Source organism: Poromitra crassiceps (genome assembly GCF_964638095.1).
Source record: "Poromitra crassiceps genome assembly, chromosome: 26".
NCBI lineage: Eukaryota > Metazoa > Chordata > Actinopteri > Beryciformes > Melamphaidae > Poromitra > Poromitra crassiceps.
In genome coordinates, this window is record NC_139640.1 from 8,608,168 (window position 1) to 8,620,667 (window position 12,500).

The window sequence follows — 12,500 nt, forward strand, 5'->3', positions numbered from 1 at the left end:
AAAATTAAAATAAATAGAGAGTTCCCGCTCTATAGACCAAATCACTGTGCCGTCACCATGTAAACAACATTACTTCCGAGTACCACTTGGGGAAGGCGGCAGGTTTAAATCTGCGTGTTGTCAAATAAAAATGCTGTCAAACCCTCTCGTTGTTTTCGGCCGACTACTTTCAATTTAAATGTTCAAACGGTTGGTAAACATGCTTGTCCGACGTATCTAGCCTTTCTTCTGTATTTGTTTTATGTAGTGTTAGCTAGCTAATAACGTTTGTTTACAACTGTCAAACTCGCTGTTTTTTTGCAGACTCGTTAACGTTACGTTACAGACAGAGGCTACTGACGCCGCTCGGATACAGCTCGGAACCCGGATGTTGTAGCTGTAGTAAGCCTGTGCCGCCGAATCCAGAGTTAGTCTAGGGCAGAGGTTCTCAAATGTTTTTCAGCCAAGGACCCCTTACAAGATAGAAAATATACCGGGGACCCCCCATTCTGATTTGTGATTTTGGGCTAAGCTTAATTGTTTCCACGGTAACGTGCTTGACTTTTAATTTGATAGGTTTGTTATTAGAATGTAATCCATGAACCATTTTAGATTTAAAGCATAAACTATTTTCGTTGAACTATGACGATTTTGCAAAAAAAAAAAAAAAAAAAAAAGTTTGTATTACATTACATTTACATTACGTCATTTAGCAGACGCTTTTGTTTTGTCCAAAGCGACTTACAATATCACAATTTGTCAACAGTACAGAAAACCACTATGCAACACAATCAATGACAGCCAATATATTTTGATAGACTAGCACCATGTAGGAAGTAGTTTGAGAAGGAATAAGTAACATGTAGCATTAAAAAGAAAAAGAAAAAAGAAAAAACTTTTTTTGTTTTTTTTTTGTTTACCTGAAAACTTTTCGCGGACCCCCTCGCAAAGTGCCACGGACCCCTGGGGGTCCGCGGACCCCCATTTGAGAACCACTGGTCTAGGGAATCTGTGAGAAAAAATGACCCAACCTTAAACTAATTGCAACAGAAATTATTTGTGTTGTATTCAGCTCTTGAAACTTTCCAATTTAACATACTGAAAATCCCAGAAAATCCCAGTAGTGGAACATTGTCAAAATTGGCATTGTCTCCACAAAGGAGGTGATGTTTTCGGTGCCGTTTGTCTGACCGTTTGTCTGTTAGCAGGAGGATTACGGCAAAACTACTGGGCCGGTTTTCATGAAACTTGGTGGAAGAGTGTAGCATGGGCCAAGGAAGAACCTATTACATTTTGGGGCGGATCTGATCTGGGTCGGCTCAATGGAGGGGGCGGGGCTAGGGAAAAGGGTCCGTTGCAGGTGGGAGGGGGTGTGGTCAGGAAAGGGGCGGGGCTAGGGAAAAGCCCTACCAAACATAAGCCCTTTTCCCACATGCGCTTTGTACCGCAAAATGACCGGAACGTGGTCAAATGGCTGCATGTGGGAAAGGCGCCGTGCCGGTATAAGCGCGACCCCGTCGTCGCGGCCATTTCACCAGTTTTGAGCTAGTCAGAAGAGCGGTATGCCGCGATAGACAGACAGGTGAGAAAGGGGTCCAGTCATTTTCCGCTATCAGTGGGCTGTGACTTCGCGGACCAGGTTGCACACAGTAGACAGTCCAACACCAAATACACAGCTGATTGTTCGATATTCCCCTGGTGTTGCGTACCACCAAAGGACTATTGCCAGTCGCAAACGCGCTTCCAGTGGTTTTCGCCACCGGGTGATCTTGCGTGCGGGTCGGACCAGACTCAGCACGTAATACCGGGACATGCGAAAATGACGCTTCCATTCCACGTCGTCAAAATTGTTCAGAGCATCTTCCCAAAATAAATTCCCTCCTGGTCTCTCTCGCTTCCAGACGGCTCTAGTCTCACGCAGCAGCGCAGAGGTACATAACACTGTCATGATCTGTCCCCGGTTTAGTCTATCTTCATATTCTGCGCGACACACTCATGGGCGAGGTGTACACACGTTGCTTAATGTTCCAGCGGGCATAATCTAATCATTCGCGCACATTAAAGCAAACTGGCGAAATGATCTTGTGATAATAAGAGCAGTAGCCTATGTCAGCTTCATGTGTGTGTGTGCCCCCCCCCCCCCCCCCCCCCCCCACATACAGGCAATTTCGCTGATAGATTCCCACATTTCCCACACAGGTGTGAAGGGAAATGTCCGATATTGACTTACAGGTAATTTTCCGGTACGCATGTGGGAAAACGGCTATACTGTAACATAACAAAACAAAACATAAATTATAGCTGCTGCGCAGCAAGGGGTCGTGGCCGGGCAAGTCTCAAGTCTTTTAGCTATAGTCCAAGTCGCGTCTCAAGTCTTTAGTCACAAGTCCAAGTCAAGTCTCAAGTCTCTTATGGATGAGCTTTCTGTCATCTGCTGCATGCAATCCAGGCTGCTTAGATTAGAACACTGCCGTTCATGACAGGGCTGGGGCAGAAGGCAGCAGGTTAAGTACATGGCAGTTGAACATAGAAGCGGAGAGAGTAGGGACAGTGGAGGCAGACAGAGATAGACTGAAAAATTGTTTATTTATACTTTGGCATGTATGACATTACCGATGACATGACAGCAACAACTATGACATCACCCACCCAGTCTGCTCAGCCAGGAAGGATGACATCATTGATGACATAATCACTGATGACATCATTGATGACATCACTGATGTTGTCATTGCTCAAGTGACATCACATCATTAGGTATAGCTGGTATATATCGTGCATTCCTTTATAACTGGGAACTGGTAATCTTACCGGTTCAAAGTTGATGAGCTGGTACGTGACGTCACTAGAGCTGGTATTTCCCATTCCAAACTGGTAGGAGCCTCAGCAGCCCCGACGTAAAAAATCCAAGATGGCTGATCCGCGCAACAACAGTAGTTATAATCGTATAAATGCTATTTAGCACTTCTGTCTTGTTTGTGTCTCATTAAATCAGCTGTACACTGCACGGCCTACTTCTATCTGTGTGTGCAAAATGCAAAAGCGCGAAATGCCACGAAATGCCTTGTTATCTGTTATTGCTAACAATGGCTAGCCTGGCTAGCGAGTGGATCTGACCAGTGAACAAACAGTGAACTTCCCAGCTCAACTTTTCTGCAAATGGAACGCTAACAAAACGGATGTGACGTAATTTAGCCTCCACATCCCAGTTATTTTGCGATAAAGGAACGCACTTATAATATCTGCTCCTGGAGTTGTTTGAAACACAGTCACTGAAGAACTAAATCTATAAATGAAAATAAATAAACTGACAGTCCTTCAAGTCAGTTTTGGTGGAGCACAAAGTCCTTCATCACTGGTGTTAGTGGTAGGGAGTGGACTTGGTTCAGGCGATGTGTGCCCAGCACTTGGCGGATCCGGATCCGACACACGTGGGCCAGACTGCGAGGACATCTCTTGGCCTCCAGAAAGACACTGAGAGCCTCAGGATCAGCCCATTTCTCCAGGTGTGCCTGCTCTGTGGTCACCAGGGCCGGGTCAGCACCGTGGTCCAGCAGCAGCTGGACGAAGGCCATGTTGCACCTGTTACACAGCACCTCCTTCAGCAGGCGAGAAGCCACGTCACGGGTCAGAACGCCAGCAGCCTGGAGCAGCAGGTGGAAGCAGTCCAGGTGGTTGTGTGTAGCACTGAGGTAGAGAGGGGTCAGGGTGAGTGAGCTGTGTATCCTTCTGTTAGGGTCGGCCCCGGCCTCCAGGAGGATCCGGACACAGTCCAGGTGACCGCGGGACGCGGCAGAGAATAGAGGCGTCCAGTTATTCTCACCAGCTAGGTCTGCCTGTGCTCCCTGTGTGATCAGGTAGTCCACACAGGCAGCATGACCCCCAAAGGCTGCGAGCTCCAGAGGGGTCGACCTCCTCCACCCATAAAGACACAGCTCATTGATCTGCCTTCTGAAGCGCTCTTCCTGCAGCAGGCTCCTCAGTGTGTCCAGGTCTCCTACATAGACGGCAGCACAGAGCTGTGTGTCACAATGTCCTGCTTGAACAGCCATTCCTTCAGATGTGTCACTGTACCACACTGACTTGTATGCTGTGTTTTCCACCACTTGATCAGCCAGGAAGGATTTATGACATCAATGATGACATCACAATTGCTCAAGTAACATCACTGATGATGTCACAACTGCTTTTATGACATCACTGATGACATCACAACCTCTTATGACATGACTGATATCACAATGCCTCTGACATCACTGATGATGTCACAATTTATGACATCACTGATGACATCACTGAGACTTTGTGTGTGAGAGTGAGTGGATTTATGACATCACTGATGATGTCATCAGTGGGACAGACAGACAAACAGACAGAGCCCTAGCTCCCTTAGATAGATAGATGTGCGAATTTTTTATGTATTTCCAGACACTTTTAGAGACACTGAGTGAATAAATTCATTACCGTAACACTTTTTTAATTGGAAATATGAAACAACATTTTTTTTTTCCAATGGCAAGCACTTCAATATGCTCAAGGGTATCACTCAAAATGTGTATGATTAACAAATACAAAGTTGTAGCTAACATTGCGAGAAATGCCATCATACATCATACTACAGTACATGAGGAAAAAAAATCTGTTCTACTTAGAGACTCAACAACCATTTCTGTGGATTCCTTGCCCCCAAAAATGTGGAAATAGACACCAAATTTGTACCGTAAATTCCGGACTATAAGGCGCACCGGTCTATAAGCCGCACCTTCAAAGTTGACTATTTTTTTCTTATATAAGCCGCACCGGTCTATAAGCCGCGGGTGTTTTGATGTTTAATTACCATATGTAAGGCTTCGTGCACAGAGGGGATTGTCGGGAAAGAGATGGCTGTTTGGGGAAGCTCCCATTTATTAACATTTCAACAAAACAAAAGTCAGGTCACTAATCCCCAGACAAAATCACACATTGTGAGATGCTTAAAAATCACCATCGGCGGGAGCTTTACTCCAGATGCTGTGCAGCCAAGTGAAATTCGTTCTCTCGTGACCTGTGGTTCTCAACGTGATGGACGATTCACCTTTCTTGTTAACAGTCCTAGTGAGAGGCAGGTCGAACGTCAAAGGCACTTCATCCATATTTATGATCTGCTCCGGTCCGATGGAATATTCCTTGATCTTTCTTTGTGTGAATTCGCCGAAGTTTGTAATTTTCTCCTGGTAGTCGGGAGGGAGTTGCTGACACAGTCGTCCGCGCCCTGACGGACAGTCCCTTTCGTCTCGGGTTTGTGCATGATCCTTTGCTGCTGCTGCTGTTGTTGTTCCTGTCTCGCTACTGTCTCAGACATGGCTTTCAGGCTCAATCGCCGCCATCGTCGTAACACAGCCAGTTCTCCATCTTTTGAAGCATGATGTTAGATTACAACGAGCTAGTTGTGTGGCTTAGCCTTCCAAAATGTTGCTGTTAGTTTTTTAGAATGTAATACATAGAATTGGGAATGTTACATTCAATTTCATTCAGACTGTCTTTCAGGCTCAATCGCTGCCTTTTTCCCCCCGGAGCGAGGGAGGAGGGAGGGTGTTTTACCGTAGTGGCTGAGAGAGAGTAGTGGCACAGTGCTCCAATCAGGTCGCGAGGCACATTTTTTGCAACATCATCCAATCAGGGTCTCGCTCTCATAATGTCTGTCTTGCTCTCGTTCTGCCTCATACCAACATCCATAGATTTTGGAGGTTCCCGAGTGGCCGTTTGCTGGAAAAATCCATAGATAAGCCGCACCGTTATATAAGCCGCAGGGGGCAAAAAAGGCCAAAAAACGGGAAAAAAGCCGCGGCTTATAGTCCGGAATTTACGGTAATTCTAGGTCTAGTTGGAGTCAAGATATGGCCACAATTTTAATAATGGCAGCCATTTAAAAAAAAACGTCATTTTAACATACTTCCACTAATGGGATTTTCTGGGATTTTTCACTACAGTGTTTTGGGCATCAATATAAACATAAAAATGTGAAAATAAATTCTGTTGCAATTAGTTTAACTCATTCAGTGCCAGCCACTTTTGGAGAACGGATGCTCCCAGTGCCAGAGTTTTCAGAGCGTTTTCAGTGATTTCTCGAGGCCCACAGAATATTGTGTGATATTACTATGTAAACACCGAACACGCACAAGAACGAGCTGGCTCTATTGTATCATCAGCAAAAAAAAGTTTATTGATACCATTTTCCGTTCTTTAGTTATGAGCCGGAGAAGATAGGTCGTTTTCAGCGTTTTCAGGCTTTTCAAATTATTAGCTGAGATAATCCGCCTTTTGTGAAATGCAGCATTTCAAGCACATTCACTGAGTCTGAAGATAATATTTTCTGATGTAGTGACGTAGTTGTTGTGTGATGCCCTGCGTGCACCACCCGGCACCACCCCCCTCCCCCCCCTCCCCCCGTAAACTCCTCCCCACACTGCACACAGCCTCACGCAACCATTATATTTTCGGAGTGCTGCATTTGTGTGCTGCTGTCGGCTCTCAGCGCCACAGCAGGGAAGAGCCAACCCGGATTGCTGAATGGTTTGGCGTCAGGGGCTGCTTTCCTGTCTGCTAATCGGTTGGAGAAACTATACAGACAGACAGACAGACAGACAGACAGACAGGGACAGAGGGGCTCAGTTGTGAGCGCGGATTGACTCCTGTTCGGAGCCAATGTCAGCTCCCGCGACAGAGCAAATGGCTCTGGGAGCATGCATCGGGTTGTCTTTGATCCACGGCTTTTAGGCTGTTTCTCGGACCTGTCTCTAATCTGGACTGCACCGAGCAAGCACTGTCGCCACCTAATGAGTTCGTAAAATAGGTTATACACCTCCAATAGCTTCTATAGTTGTACAGGAGCTGCGGAAGGCTTTGATCGACGTCCCACCGTCAAAAAACGCATTGGACGTCGAAGGACGTCCGTGGCATTCTACGTCACTATTTAATTGGACGTCGAAGGACGTCCATGGCATTCAATGAGTTAAGGTCAAACCTTATTTTCCCTAGACTAAGTTCTCTTTGCTCATGTTTGCCCTTTGCAGAGGGAATTCTGAATAATCCAAATCTTGACCCGTTCTTTATGGTCACTGGACACCCAACAACACAACACGAACGAACCATTTTTGTCTTCTTTGTCTGTTTTTGTCTTCAACACGTCAGTTTGTAACCAGTGCTGTAGTGGTAAAAAAAAAGGTGGGTAAACTATACTTTTGACTCGAGGCAGCTTTCTTACGCGGCACCGGCAGTGTTATAACGGCGGATAAATAAGCTTCCGTGACCGATATACAAGACAAAATATGAGAGTATATAGAACAACTTAATCTGAATCATATAGCCCTATAAGGTATATCAGGGGGTTCCCCCACATTTCTGAGTAGCCAGCCAGATAGAAAAAGTAGCTGGCTATGGGATGGGCCTTGCCCCTCAAGGGGGGTCCGGGGGGATTCTCCCCCGGAAGATTTTTTTTTTACATTTTAAAGTAAAATTCATCAACCTGGTGCATTTGAGAGCAAAATGAACTACACACATCTCTAATGTGTTGTGACTTTACAAATAATTAGGCCTAAACAATCAATATAAAATGTATTTATTGAACATTTGTTGAATTTCTCCAGGTATGAAAAGTTAAATTATACAGTAGGTAGCCTACTTTAAAGGACCTTGTATGAACCCAGTATATACAGTTTGAAGAGTAATATAGTTCTCTCTCTCTCACACACACTGTACCTGTGATTGTCAGCTTCAGCTTTATAGCTAAAAGTATGTAGACAGATTGAATCTGTGATTCTTGAATACCAATATATAATTCAAACTGTCCACAAACACATTGGGCAAGGATAGGTAGACAACATACTGTACATGGAAATAAAAGTGGTTCTGCCACTCTGGCCACTAAATTTTAGTCAGCCAATATTTATTTATACAGATCTCGGCACAACAAACACCAGTATGTTTCTAGATAGTTTTCAACATGGTCGTATTATTTTGGCTTTATACAGTAGCACCTGGACTATTCAAGTCAACTCGCACGCACCAAATGTTACAAACTTTACTTGATCAGAGGGAAATCAATCATGTTTCTTACACCAGTGATTCACTCTTCAGTTGTAAAACGGTGAGCCTATATGATTTTCCCCACTCCGGACACACATTTTTAACCAACCTTACCTACCGTATGTTCAGCTCTCCAAATGCGCATTGCGCATCGCTGGCACAATGGCACCGTTAAGTTGTTTGTCTGGGCAGGCAAGCACAGCTCGATAAAGGCACCAACGTGACCGGGGCCGTGTACCTTTCCCGTGGAGCGCTCCACAAAAATAGGCTACGGTTCGCGGAGATCCTGGTCAGTGCCATGCCCATGTGTAATCTTTTTTCTTTTCTTTTGGTGTGTGACGTGCTTGGCGTGGTCTCCGCATCAACGGAGTTTACGCGAACGTGTTAAAACTCGTGCAATAATAAGTGTGCATAAACGATTTAAACATGTGAGTAAACGATCTTAAAAGGTGCCTAAACGCTGCAGAGCATTGAAAAAGGTACGTAAACTCCGTTTACGTGCGTTTAGCCACCACTACAGCCCTGTTTGTAACGTTCACTGCCATTATGATGTGTGGAGGTAACCGGAACCAGGGGTAACCGGAAGTAAATGTAAACATCCCCGCTGATTTGGTCTATATCCAAGAGAGTTGGGCTCTATACACGCAACACTAGTACGTTTTCACTTTACAAACAAAAGAAGGACAGATCTCCCAGGACAGACAAACGAGGCGATGTGCGTGCAGCCATCTTGGATTGCACGCAGACAGAAGTAACGTCTCAGTCTGATTTACATGAATGACCAACCAAAAAGAAGCTACTGGTCTGCAGTTAAAGTGGAACTGAACCCGTAGTGGAGCGTGGGTCAGAGTCCGTTTCAGACTGAAAACATCACTTGTCTGAGATGACAGGTTGAGAGGCGGGTCATAGTAGCATGTCAATGATTTGATTTGACAATTCTGGGGACTGAATTGGGCTTTGGCCAATCCTGGCGTGTTCCGCCTCCAAATCGAGTGGGATTCAGTGTGTTGTGGCGCTCCCCTCGGGAAGAGCCTTTTGACGGGAGGAGTGGAGCTCAGCGAGCCGCAGGCAGCCAGCTGCCTTCGTGTTGCCGAGCGGAGAGTGCAGCACGTCGGCCTGGAATCTCTGAGGTGCGACCCCTGACAACCAAGCTCTCTGAGGCGCGCACCACTTACGCTATTGCGGTAAATAATATTCCTGGAATGCAAGTTTTAACGAGCCAGTTACATTTCTTTGCATTCTTACGCATTACCGTTTTCTTTATTGTGTCTATCAACATACAATTGGTCAAGTTAGTAGTTAGTTTATCGGATAGGAATTCTGCCAGATGACAGGCACTAGGCGCAATTTTCTACTTCATTTGGAAGAGAAAATTATCCTGAAATGAAGATTTGATTGACAGCTGCATGTCATGATATGATTGGTTGAAATGGGGTAGAAATTTGATAGTACAGGGTGACGTCATTAAACTGTACATTACTGTTATCAATGAAATCTTGAAAAATGAACTTTTGATGTGAAAAAGTGTGAAAAACTAAAGAAATTAGATTTTTGTGATTTCTTTTTTGGCATACATTATTAAATACGGTAGGTGCACTGCATACCCAGGTATTTGAACTACAAGAAAAGAAAAGTCATTTTTACTTTAAGAAGTAACATTTCAGTCTGATTTACATGAATGACCAACCAAAAAGAGGCTCATTGGAAGGGACAAGCTAATGTCTCTCATCCAATGATCATTGAGCACGTTTTCATGTCACATTCATCACATAATAGTCACCTCCAGGCGCGGACTGCATAATCGGGCACGTCGGGCAATGCCCGGTGGCCTGGCCTGGCCTGGAGAAAAACAAGAAAAAAAATTGGTGCCCACAGTCAGGCCACTCAAGCAGCAGGCCAGGCGCCGCCTACTGGTTTACTAGTGGTTTTATTACTTTATTCAGGGTTAAAGTGGGTGCATCTCATTGTAAAATTGGACTCGGCCCAAATTGGGCTTCAAACAGCCCAAATCTGGCTTCAAACGGCCCAAATTGGCTTTCAAATGGCCCAAATCGGGCTTCAAACAACCCAAATTGGGCTTCAAACATCCCAAATTGGGCTTCAAACGTCCCAAATTCTTCGCCCCGCGCGTCGGCCCGTATCGGCCTGGCCTGCTTGGTATCTAATGCCCGGCCTGAATTATGATCCCAGTCCGCCCCTGGTCACCTCGCTAGAAAGCCCTGCAAAGCCTGTGTTGACGTGTGCTGCATGCTGTAGATAATAGTGTCTGTGTGTTATCCCCTTCCCTGTCTGTCTGTAGAGAATGTGTCAGTCACTACCACGGCCCCTCCCACTCCTACCACGGTCCCTCCCACTCCTACCACGGTCCCTCCCACTCCTACCACGGTCCCTCCCACTCCTACCATGGCCCCTCCCACTCCTACCACCACCCCCACCCTCCTAACACACAGCTTGGCCCCGGACCCCAAAGGTAACGTACACACACCCCTCTCCATCCTCCGTCTCTCTCCTCGTCCTCGTCCCTGCTCTCCTCCAGCCCTATTTCTGCTCCCCTGCTCATCTGATGGCTCTCGGGTGGCCTTCTTCTCCGACTCCTTCTTTGGTTGCCCATCGAAATCCGATGATGACGTCCACTTCTCTAATGGTGAGATCTTTAGTGGTTGAAAAGTCCCATCCTGGACCCACAAGCTCTATTGCAGGTGGGGCATGTATATGTGGTGGTGGTGGTGGTGGTGGTGGTGGTGGTGGTGGTGGTTGATGGTGGTGGTGGCAACCATGGCTGCATTTCTCCTGGTTGTCTTCTGGTTGTCTTCTGTCTCCAGCGTATGAACCCTATCCCTAACACAGTGGTCGCTAAGTGCTACGGCCAGCAGCAACATCCTCCAGGGTCCTCCTCGGGTCTGATCTTGCACTTCCTCAAAGCGTTCTTCATCTGGTTCCTTGTAGTGGTTCTTTGGGTCCTCCAGCTGAGTGTTGACCATGGTGTAGTTGGGCCGTATAACACTCTGCAGGGTAGTCCACATGGGGGCATCCTTATCACCACGTTGCCCCAGCCACTGCAGCTGGTGCTGGGTGATCATGGCCTCAATACTTCTGGAGTTGGTTCTTTCAAGTAGTTCAGTGTGAGGCACACAGTCATTCACAGTATGAGCTGGAGAGAGCTTATGTGGAAGCTAGGGATGGAAGACTATTGGCCCAAAAATTATATATGTACCACAATGTAATAAATAAATAACTCAATGATATAAATAAAACATGCAATGAAATAAATAAAAAACCCAATGAAATAAATAAAAATCCAATTAAATAAATATATACATTTATTTATTTCATTGCATGTTTTATTTATATAATTGAGTTATTTACTTATTACATTGTGGTATTTCATATATACTTTTTGGGCCATTAGTCTTCTATAGCTAGGGATGGGTGATTCCAAACTGTTGTATTCAATACCGATACCAATATTTTATGTACCAGTTTGACCGATACCAACATTAATACCAATAACTTCTTAAAAGATGATTTTGTAAATGACAGTGATCGTACAGTATTTAAGAGGAAGAGTTTTAAATGATAATTATTGTGAATTGCTATGGGTCAGCCTATAATGCAAATGACATGACACAAATTGGTCACTATAATAAATGTATTACAAAATACAAAATAAAATAAATTCCCGTACAACAAAGATCTCCTCATCTGTTAATGGGTGTACAAAACAATGCCAGAAAGAACTTCCACTTCCTTGTAATTCTGCGGTTTCGGGGTTGGCTCGGCCATTATTCTCCGATGACAGACACAAGGAAGGATGTTCGTTTCGCCAAATCTGGTGACATGCTTCAGTAGGTCTCTCAGCACCAGTTGCTCTTGGGCAGATGTGCTACGACAGTGCAGAGAAGACACAGGAGAACCGGATTCCGTACGTTGGACCCTCGGGTATTCAGTGGTTCAGACATACCCCTAAAGGGCAGTTTAGAGTACATCGATTTATGATCGCCCGACGAACGCCATATTACATTCCACTATCGCTGGACACTTTCTTGAGGCAGTGATGGGGTCAAAGTTCAATCCAAACGAAGTCTTGGCAATGGGCGCAACTAGTGTCCTCTAGAGAGAGAGAGGCGTCAGCGGAGGACCAAAATGCGAGACTCATTAGCCAATGAACAGCCAGGAATGGGTCTCTCGCGCTACTTTTGCATGCTAAAATAAAGCTGATAATGTACAATTTGATTCAAGGGATGAAAAACCCTTTCAGAGTACAACACAAACTGTCTATTTTGCTGCAACTCGACAGTGCTGCTTAATCCAGGACCTTACTTCCTGGAACTCTTGAGAGTAAAAAAAACTGGTCCATCGGAGTGAATGGAGATGTCGGGACTCTTCTATCTACACGGCTCTGGGCGCAACCATCATCGCAAAGATGGTCGGTTGCAACTACCATAAATCACTGTAGT

General features: G+C 45.3%; 1 protein-coding gene across 1 annotated transcript in view; it reads left to right on the forward strand.

The window, feature by feature from the left end:
• The window catches only part of LOC310798923 (cell adhesion molecule 4-like), a gene marked incomplete at its 5' end in the record, with an annotated part of 54,573 nt that overhangs the window by 30,425 nt on the left and 11,648 nt on the right, over positions 1-12,500 (forward strand). The gene's annotated exons all lie outside the window — the stretch shown is intronic.